We start from the raw sequence: 10,672 nt of genomic DNA, 5'->3' as shown, positions 1-10,672 counted from the left end.
TCTGCAGATATTTTCACCCAATCCTAGGTTCTCCATTTTATTAATCAATCTCTTGTGTGGGACAGTATCAAATGCTTTAGCGAAATCTAGGAAAATCACATCTACAGCATTTCCATTATCGAGGTTTTTGCTAACCTCTTCATAGAACCCTAGTAGATTAGTTTGGCATGAACGATTTTTCACGAACCCATGTTGGTTAGTACTGAGTAGACGGTGATGATCTAAATATTCCTGGATACCATCCCTTAAAAATCCTTCAAATAGTTTACCCACAATTGATGTTAAACTAACGGGTCTGTAATTAGCGGGATCTTCCTTTTTTCCTTTTTTGAATATTGGCACTACCTCTGCTATTCTCCAATCTTTTGGTACTTTACCTGACGATAGTGACTTGCTAAAGATATAATGTAGGGGGGTAGCTAGTTCATCCCTTAATTCCATTAATACCCTCGGATGAATCCCATCTGGCCCTGGTGACTTATTTGTTTTGAGTTTGCTTAGCCTCAGTATTATTTCCTTCGGCGTGAAATCCACAATGAGATCTGGCTTATTTGTCCCGTTTGTGGTAAATGTTCGTTCCACAGTCTGCTCTCCCTTAGTAAATACTGATGAGAAGAACTCATTTAACAGTTTTGCTTTTCCCTTGTCCTCAGTAACACTTTTTCCACTAGTATCAGTTAGTGGGCCTATGTTTTCCTTAATTAAACGTTTACTATTTATGTATTTAAAAAACTTCTTTGGGTTGGTTTTGCTTTCAGTGGCTATGCACTCTTCATATAATATTTTAGCTGCTTTGATTACCCCTTTACAAGTTTTGTTTGATTCTTTGTATTTTGCGAACGCCTCCTCATTCAAGTTATTTTTATAGAATTTAAAGGCTCTGGTTTTATTGTTGATAGCTGACCTTACTTCTTTGTCCAACCATGGTGGCTTTTTTTTGTTGAATTTACCTTTAGTTACTTTAGGAATGTATTCAATAGTTAGTGAATCAAGCACCTTTTTTAGAGTATCCCACATTTCCTCTGCATTTTTTCCCTCCATAACCGTTTCCCACCCAATTTCTGTTAGGGCTTCCCTGAATAATTCAAAGTTCGCTTTTCTGAAGTTTAGTATTTTTGCAGATCCTTTTTGATGTAATTTACTGAAGTTGATTTCCAGTGAAACCATATTGTGATCACTATTCCCTAATTGTTCAATTACTTTTGTGTTTGAAACTAAGTCTGTGTTATTTGTTAATACTAAGTCCAAGAGCGCCTCATCACGAGTTGGAGTTTCTACCGTTTGTGTAATAAACTGGTCTTTAAGTAAGCTTAAGAACCCATTGCTTCTTGCGGATTTACCTGTTTCGTTTTCCCAATCAATGTCGGGTAAATTAAAATCCCCCATAATTAATACCTGACCCTGATTTGATGCTTGTTTGATTTGGTTTAAAAGAAGAGACTCTTCCCTTTCATTTATATTTGGTGGTCTATAGCATACCCCTATTATAAATTTGTTTTTTTGGTTTCTTATTATTGTCGGTTATCTCTGCCCACACTGTCTCCGAGTTGTCGTCTTCCAGGTCTGTGCTCATATTTTTCTCACATGATGTTAAGTTATTATTTACATATAGGCACACACCCCCGCCCCTTCTATTTTCCCTGTCTTTCCTGTAGAGTGTATATCCCTCCATGTTTAATGCCCAGTCATGCGACTCATTACACCATGTTTCTGTAATACCAATGATGTCGTAGTCATCCCTACTGATCACCGTTTCAAGCTCCCCGATTTTACTCACTAAGCTTCTTGCATTAGCCAGTAAGCATTTTAATTTATGTTTATTTTTAGATATGGCTCTAATATTGTGATTAGTTTCACCCCAGGACCCATTTGAATTCTTTACTAGCTTCCTCTTTCCCCTCTCCCCTTCAATAGACTCTCTACAGGCCTCCCCACCATGCACACTGCCTGCCCTCTCCATAGTTCCGGGAATTCTTCCTCTGTCATTCCCTCCTTCCCGTATACTAAGATCATCCGTACCTAAGAACTGTAATGGGGTAACGTGACTGTTACAACATAACATTTTATTACATGACATTCCTGATGCACCCTGAGAGTTACCCCCGATTATACCCTTGTTATGTCCCAGGGCTTTGTCTATGTCTCCGTCCCCCCCCCCCCATCTCCTTCCCCCATATGATTCCTGATCCCAGTCCGGCTTCTCTCCCTGATGGTCCCATAATGTCTTGCTGCCCCCACCCCCCCGTCACCTAGTTTAAAATCTCCTCCAACCCTCTAACCATCCTTCCCCCCAGCACCGCAGCCCCCTCCTCGTTCAGGTGCAATCCATCACGGCAAAAAAGATGGCGCCTGACCGAGAAGTCCGCCCAGTGTTCCATGAACACGAATCCCTCTTTCCTACACAAATCCTTAAGCCACACATTTACCTCCCTGATCTCCCTCTGCCTCCCTGAGCTAGCGCGTGGCACTGGTAATCTTTCCGAGAAAATTACCCTAGATGTCCTCGCCTTTAATTTCTTACCTAATTCCCTATACTCTTTCTTGAGGACATCCCACCTACCATTGACTTTGTCGTTGGTGCCGATGTGCACCAAGACTGCCGGGTTGCTCCCAGCCCCTCCCAACAATCTGTCGACTCGGTCCGCGATGTGCCGTACCCGAGCACCCGGGAGGCAACAGACCGTGCGGCGATCGCGGTCCCGATAGCAGATTGCCCTGTCTGTTCTCCTAATGATGGAATCCCCTACCACCACTATCTGCCTTGGTACCTCACTAACTGTCATCCCGTTTGAGCTAGAGGGAAGTAAGAAGGGGGGATGCCATGGGAGGTAAGAAGGGGGGATGCCATGAAGGAGAGTACGAGCACATGAGAGGTAAGGATGAGGGATGCCATGGAGTAGAGTAGGAACACATGGGAGGTAAGGAGGGGGATGCCATGGAGGAGAGTAGGAACACATGGTAGGTAAGGAGGGGGGATGCCATGGAGGAGAGTAGGAACACATGGGAGGTAAGGAGGGGGGGATGCCATGGAGGAGAGTAGGAGCAACATAAGAGGTAAGGAGGGGGGATGCCATGGAGCAGAGTAGTAACACATGGGAGGTAAGAAGGGGGATGCCATGGAGGAGAGTAGGAACACATGGGAGGTAAGAAGGGGGGATGCCATGGAGGAGAGTAGTAACACATGGGAGGTAAGAAGGGGGGATGCCATGGAGGAGAGTAGGAGCACATGAGAGGTAAGGAGGGGGGGATGCCATGGTGGAGAGTAGGAGCACATGAGAGGTAAGGAGGGGGGATGCCATGGAGCAGAGTAGGAACACATGGGAGGTAAGAAGGGGGATGCCATGGAGGAGAGTAGGAACACATGGGAGGTAAGGAGGGGGGATGCCATGGAGCAGAGTAGGAACACATGGGAGGTAAGGAGGGGGGATGCCATGGAGGAGAGTAGGAACACATGGGAGGTAAGAAGGGGGATGCCATGGAGGAGAGTAGTAACACATGGGAGGTAAGGAAGGGGGATGCCATGGAGCAGAGTAGGAACACATGGGAGGTAAGGAGGGGGATGCCATGGAGGAGAGTAGGAACACATGGTAGGTAAGGAGGGGGGGATGCCATGGAGGAGAGTAGGAACACATGGGAGGTAAGGAGGGGGGGATGCCATGGAGGAGAGTAGGAGCAACATAAGAGGTAAGGATGAGGGATGCCATGGAGTAGAGTAGGAACACATGGGAGGTAAGGAGGGGGATGCCATGGAGGAGAGTAGGAACACATGGTAGGTAAGGAGGGGGGATGCCATGGAGGAGAGTAGGAACACATGGGAGGTAAGGAGGGGGGGATGCCATGGAGGAGAGTAGGAGCAACATAAGAGGTAAGGAGGGGGGATGCCATGGAGCAGAGTAGTAACACATGGGAGGTAAGAAGGGGGATGCCATGGAGGAGAGTAGGAACACATGGGAGGTAAGAAGGGGGGATGCCATGGAGGAGAGTAGTAACACATGGGAGGTAAGAAGGGGGGATGCCATGGAGGAGAGTAGGAGCACATGAGAGGTAAGGAGGGGGGGATGCCATGGTGGAGAGTAGGAGCACATGAGAGGTAAGGAGGGGGGATGCCATGGAGCAGAGTAGGAACACATGGGAGGTAAGAAGGGGGATGCCATGGAGAAGAGTAGGAACACATGGGAGGTAAGGAGGGGGGATGCCATGGAGCAGAGTAGGAACACATGGGAGGTAAGGAGGGGGGATGCCATGGAGGAGAGTAGGAACACATGGGAGGTAAGAAGGGGGATGCCATGGAGGAGAGTAGTAACACATGGGAGGTAAGGAAGGGGGATGCCATGGAGCAGAGTAGGAACACATGGGAGGTAAGGAGGGGGATGCCATGGAGGAGAGTAGGAACACATGGTAGGTAAGGAGGGGGGATGCCATGGAGGAGAGTAGGAACACATGGGAGGTAAGGAGGGGGGGATGCCATGGAGGAGAGTAGGAGCAACATAAGAGGTAAGGAGGGGGGATGCCATGGAGCAGAGTAGTAACACATGGGAGGTAAGAAGGGGGATGCCATGGAGGAGAGTAGGAGCACATGAGAGGTAAGGAGGGGGGATGCCATGGAGCAGAGTAGGAACACATGGGAGGTAAGAAGGGGGATGCCATGGAGGAGAGTACGAACACATGGGAGGTAAGGAGGGGGGATGCCATGGAGGCAGAGCCAGATTAAGGTCTAAACGGGCCTGGAGCTGAAAATGATCAAGGGCCTATGATGCGCAATAATAGGGGTTGTGGCCAGCACCTAATAATGTGGGAGGCGTGACCAGTGTTCTGGTTGGGTGGTCTGCTCATGGGTGTGTTTGTATTTGTGTAAATACTTTCAACTAATTATATATGCCTTGAAAAGGCAGGGGGCTGGCATAAGAAAAATGCAGGGAGATATATTGGCGGGTGCCCTCCAAAGGTGCACCCGCAGGATGCTGATGTCCTAAGATTCTTGCAGGGTCAGGTGGCACTCCAGTCATAAAAAGAATACTGAAAGCCGAAACTAATGCTGTGTACACACGGTGCAATATGATTGCTAGCGATATATTGCTAGCAATATATTGCCAGCAATCATATTGCTCAGTGTCTCCTTTTCATCAGCGATGAAAAGGAGACACTGCTACGGGACGGAGGGGGAGTGCAGCAGCAGCAGACGCTGCTGCTGCAGCTGTCACTTTGAAGGGAGGAAGGAGGGAGCAGCGGCACGGGGCTGGGGAGATCAATGCTGATCTCCCCGGCGCTGACCTCCGTGAAGGGAGGAGGGAGGGAGCAGCGGCACGGGGCTGGGGAGATCAATGCTGATCTCCCCGGCTCTGACCTCCGTGAAGGGAGGAGGGAGGGAGCAGCGGCACGGGGCTGGGGAGATCAATGCTGATCTCCCCGGCGCTGACCTCCGTGAAGGGAGGAGGGAGGGAGCAGCGGCACTGGGCTGCGCTGACCTCCCGGCACAGTGATTGCCGGGGAAAGCCGCTGGTCGCAGCGACCAGCGACCAACAGGGAGTGCACACGGGAGCGCGCAGCTGGCGATTTATCTGCGCTCCAAATCACTGGCAATATGGTCGCTCAGCGACCATATTCCCAGCGATTTTACCTAATATTGCTCCCGTGTGTACACACCATTAGACAACATTTCAGCACCTTTTATGTGGTCACCTAAGTTTACCACACCATATACCCCTAAAGCCCCGTACACACGGGGGAGATATATTGCTCAGCCATATATGGCTGAGCAATATATGGCTGAGCAATATATTGCTCAGTTTCTCCTTTTCATCAGCGACCAGAGATTTTCGCTGATGAGAAGGAACCTCTGTCAGCTGTGCCGCAGAGGTAATCAGCTGGTTTACAATGGGGCTGAAAACGGGAGCGCGCACCCGGCGATTTATAGCTGGGGCACACTCCCATCACTGGCAATATGGTCGCCTGCGACCATATTTCCAGCGATTTCAGCCCCAAACGCCCCGGTGTGTACACAGCTTTACACAAATCATGCAACACAATAGTAACCCCCTTATACTGTACTTGCCCCTTCCACATTATGCCACATGGAATGAGCCAAAATTCACACCGATTGAGCCAAAATTCACACTATGGCACACGGATTGAGTAACAATTCACATTATCCCACACAGATTAAGCCAAAATTCACATTGTGCCACATGGATTGAGCCAAAATACACACTATACCAGGCATATCCAAACAGTGGCCTTCCAGCTGTTGTGAAACTACACATCCCAGCATGCCTTGACATAGTTTTAGCATTCCCTAATAGCAAAACTGTTGTAATGCATGATGGTACTTGTAGTTTCACAACAGCTGGAGGGCCATAGTTTGGACATGCCTGCACTATACCAAACAGATTGAGCAATAATGCACAATATGCTTCACAAATAGGGGCATTATATAGGGGCACCATAATGCCCATTACATGTTAAGACACACACCATAATCTCCATTATGTACTATGCCAAACACCATAATGCCTATTAAATGTATGCTACATAAGTGTTGCTTACCTACATGTTCATTGCCAGGGGTTCCATGTTCAGTGCCAGGGGTTCCATGCTCATTGCCATGTGGGATTACATGCTCATTGCCAAGGGGGAATACATGCTCGTGGTAACTGGGGGACAGTCGCCGCCGGGCAGAAATGACAGCCATTGACAGCCAGGCAGAGAGCAGGGGGCTGCTTGGCTGTATTCAAAGCACTGCTATTTGAAATAATACCCCTTTCACACCAGAAAATGCAGTGATTTACCCGGGAATATGGCCCCAGGATCATGCGGGGACATTCCCGGACTGGACCCTTTTACACCAGCCTAGTCCCTGCATTTTCTGCTGTGAGGGGGAGAGAAAACCACCCCTGCCCCCCTTTAAACGACCAGCTATATCTTCGGAACTAACTGACCCATTTACATGTAGGCTTCGAATGATTTTGGTCCCGTGAAACTGGGCCGTTCCAGAGAAATGTGTCCTCAAACAACATGAACAGCCATGAAATTACATTTCAGAAATGAAAAAAAATTGGTTTACCTGCAATATCTCTAGAACCAATGAACCCATATGGACCAGGTATCAGATTGAAGGCCCAGCAATTTGAATTCGATTGAAATCAACCTCAAGCTTCTGTGATGCCGGAGGGGGAACTGGCAGCCGTTGGAACCGGGTGGAGGTCGGAATAAGCGGGTCCCATGTTATCCTATGGGGAAAACGTTCCAGTTTTGCCTGGCGGTATCTCCGGTTCCCAGGCGGCTAGCGACGCAGGGCTGGGCTCGTTGGAAAGCCCTGGCCCTCAGCTACAAAATGGGCCTATTTGGAGAGTGGGCCTGGAGCTGTAGCTCCATCAGGCCCATTGTTAATCCGGCCCTGCATGGAGGAAAGTAGGAACACATGGGAGGTAAGAAGGGGGGATGCCATGGAGGAAAGTAGTAACACATGGGAGGTAAGGAAGGGGGATGCCATGGAGCAGAGTAGGAACAAATGGGAGGTAAGAAGGGGGGATGTCATGGAGGAGAGTAGGAGCATGCAGGCGGTAAGAAGGGGGGATGCCATGGAGGAGTGTAGGAGCACATGGGAGGTAAGGAGGGGGGATGCCATGGAGGAGAGTAGGAACACATGGGAGGTAAGAAGGGGGGATGCCATGGAGGAGAGTAGGAGCACATGAGTGGTAAGGATGGGGGATGCCATGGAGTAGAGTAGGAACACATGGGAGGTAAGGAGGGGGATGCCATGGAGGAGAGTAGGAGCACATGAGAGGTAAGGAGGGGGGATGCCATGGAGCAGAGTAGTAACACATGGGAGGTAAGAAGGGGGATGCCATGGAGCAGAGTAGGAACACATGGGAGGTAAGGAGGAGGGATGCTATGGAGCAGAGTAGGAACACATGGGAGGTAAGGAGGGGGCTGCCATGGAGCAAAGTAGGAACACATGGGAGGTAAGGAGGGGGGATGCCATGGAGCAGAGTAGGAACACATGGGAGGTAAGGAGGGGGGATGCCATGGAGGAGAGTAGGAGCACATGAGAGGTAAGGAGGGGGGATGCCATGGAGCAGAGTAATAACACGTGGGAGGTAAGAAGGGGGGATGCCATGGAGAAGAGTAGTAACACGTGGGAGGTAAGGAGGGGGGATGCCATGGAGCAGAGTAGGAACACATGGGAGGTGAGAAGGGGGGATGCCATGGAGGAGAGTAGGAGCACATGGGAGGTAAGGAGGGGGGATGCCATGGAGCAGAGTAGGATAGGGAGAAAAGAAGGAGATGCCATGACAGAGGGCAGTATTCAATGAGAAAAGTTCTCCGTGTTTTGTGGAGAACTTGTGCTTTGTTCGCCTTGGACGGAGCATTTTGCTCTCCAAAAGCGAGCAACCCTATTCAATGTGAAATGTTCTCCGTCTTTCTAAGTGACTTTCTCCGTGTCTCTCCGTGTAGCAATTCTCCATCTTTTGATGGAGAGCTGGAATGTGAACTTTTAAACTAAAAGGTTTTTTTAAGAAATTTTGTTGTCAAAAAAATCAGTTTTTTTTTTCTGTGAAGGGGCATGTTATTTTTATTCATGTGCTTATAGCACATGAATATATATTTAATTTAAAAAAATATATTTTTTTAAATTTTTTTTTTTTTTTTTTTTTACACAGTGCAGCCAGCAGGGGGCCGGAGCGCTCGAGCCGCTCATTAGATATTCATATATTCACTGCACCCGAACGTAACTATGCACAAACGGGTGCAGTGAATACTGGGTCCCCCGCTGGCTATAGGGGGGTGCAGCCTGGGTCCTGGAGAGCCCCCCTCCCCTCCACAGTCCTCTGGAGCAGCCAGGGAGACTTTAATCTCTCTGGCTGCTTCCGGCTCCCTGAAAGCTCCCTGCTCCCTGCAGGGGTTAAGACTCTCCGCGAGTGGCGGAGAGCATCAGCCACATTGAATAGAGGGAGCAGGAGTGGCAGAGAGCCCTCCGGAACACAGAGAGTGCATGGAGAGCGAAATAAAACGCTCTCCATGCACGGAGAACTTTTTCATTGAATACTGCCCAGAGTCGGAGAGTAGCAGTACGTAGCAGGTGAGAAGGGGGGATGTCATGGGGAAGAATAGGAGCACACGGGAGGTGAGATGGGGGGATGCTATGGAGGAGAGTAGGAGCATGCAGGCGATAAGAAGGGGGGATGCCATGGAGGGGAGTAGGAGCACATGGGAGGTGAGAAGGGGGTGTGCCATGGAGGAGAGTAGGAACACATGGGAGGTAAGAAGGGGGGATGCCATGGAGGTGAGAGGGGGGATGTTATGGAGGAGAGTAGGAGCATGCCGGCGGTAAGAAGGGGGGATGCCATGGAGGAGAGTAGGAGCATGCAGGCGGTAAGAAGGGGGGATGCCATGGAGGAGAGTAGGAGCACATGGGAGGTCTGGAGGGGGGGATGCCATGGTGGAGAGTAGGAACACATGGGAGGTAAGGAGGGGGGATGCCATGGAGGAGAGTAGGAGCACATGGGAGGTGAGAAGGGGGGATGCCTTGAAGGAGAGTAGGAGCACATGGGAGGTGAGAAGGGGAGATGCCATGGAGCAGAGTAGGAGCACATGGGAGGTGAGAAGGGGAGATGCCATGGAGCAGAGTAGGAGCATGCAGGCGGTAAGAAGGGGGATGCCATGGAGGAGGGATATAATGTGATATTAGTGTCTTTATCTGCAACTTTATCAATAAATAATCCACACAATCACCTCGTCTTTTCTTGACTAATTGGTAAATGACACTGTCCCTGCATGGCGGTGGTGGACTAACCCCTAACTGTGGCATTGGTGGCTTATGCGGCACAACCGGTGCAGCGATCCCATCACTGGGATTATGTCTATGATGCATTGGGAGAAGGACAGTGTTACCTTTGTTGCATTATTGCTGGAACTGATACAGTTTGTGAGGATACCGGGTTCCCCAATCATTCAGACACCGAGCAGATGAAACCAAAGTCACGGTTTATTTTCCACAGCGCACACAAGTAGATAAAAACAGGAACAAGAGGCAAATGTAGCATAGAAATGATATCCAGGTAGCAGTCCAAACAGGCCGTCCTTGTAGCGTCACAGTTCCAAACCAATTCCACAGAACAAAACTATCACATATACCACACAGCAGTGATAGCAGATTAGTCCTCCCAATTCCACAGGGATCCCCACCGCAACCCTATCACATATTCCACACAGCCGTGATAGTGCAGGGAACCTGTGAAGAAGAAATAATAATATTGATGGCGCTTGACTCCGTCGTGTAGTCGTGGGTTCCAATATAGAATTGGAGTAGTCTATAAACTCCTATAAAGGTTTCTTTAGGTCGAGGTCTACGGTGTGTATCCTCCCCTCAGAATGTCCCTCGTTGTAAGTATGGGGATAGATGGATAAAAAAAGGAAGGAAAACCGTGAGATATACAGTAGAAGGAAGGGCCAATGACTAAGAGGATAGCGGGAACCAGTTAAGCGTACCGAACTCACTAGAAAGCATGCACTGATGTGTGTATAAAGGTATCTTTTTAGCGGGATCACCAGGAGTGTAGCTTTCCAAGTTCTGTGGTTATGCGTACCGTACTTACGGTTCGCAAAGTGGTGCTACTCCTATCACGGTATCTTTTTTTTATTTGTGTCAGCGTCTCCTCAGCATTTTCACATA

The sequence above is a fragment of the Crinia signifera genome, chromosome 3 (assembly GCF_055691185.1).
Source record: "Crinia signifera chromosome 3, ASM5569118v1, whole genome shotgun sequence".
NCBI classification, from domain to species: domain Eukaryota; kingdom Metazoa; phylum Chordata; class Amphibia; order Anura; family Myobatrachidae; genus Crinia; species Crinia signifera.
The sequence above is the reverse complement of the archived record's forward strand: the minus strand, read 5'-3'. Positions refer to the sequence as shown.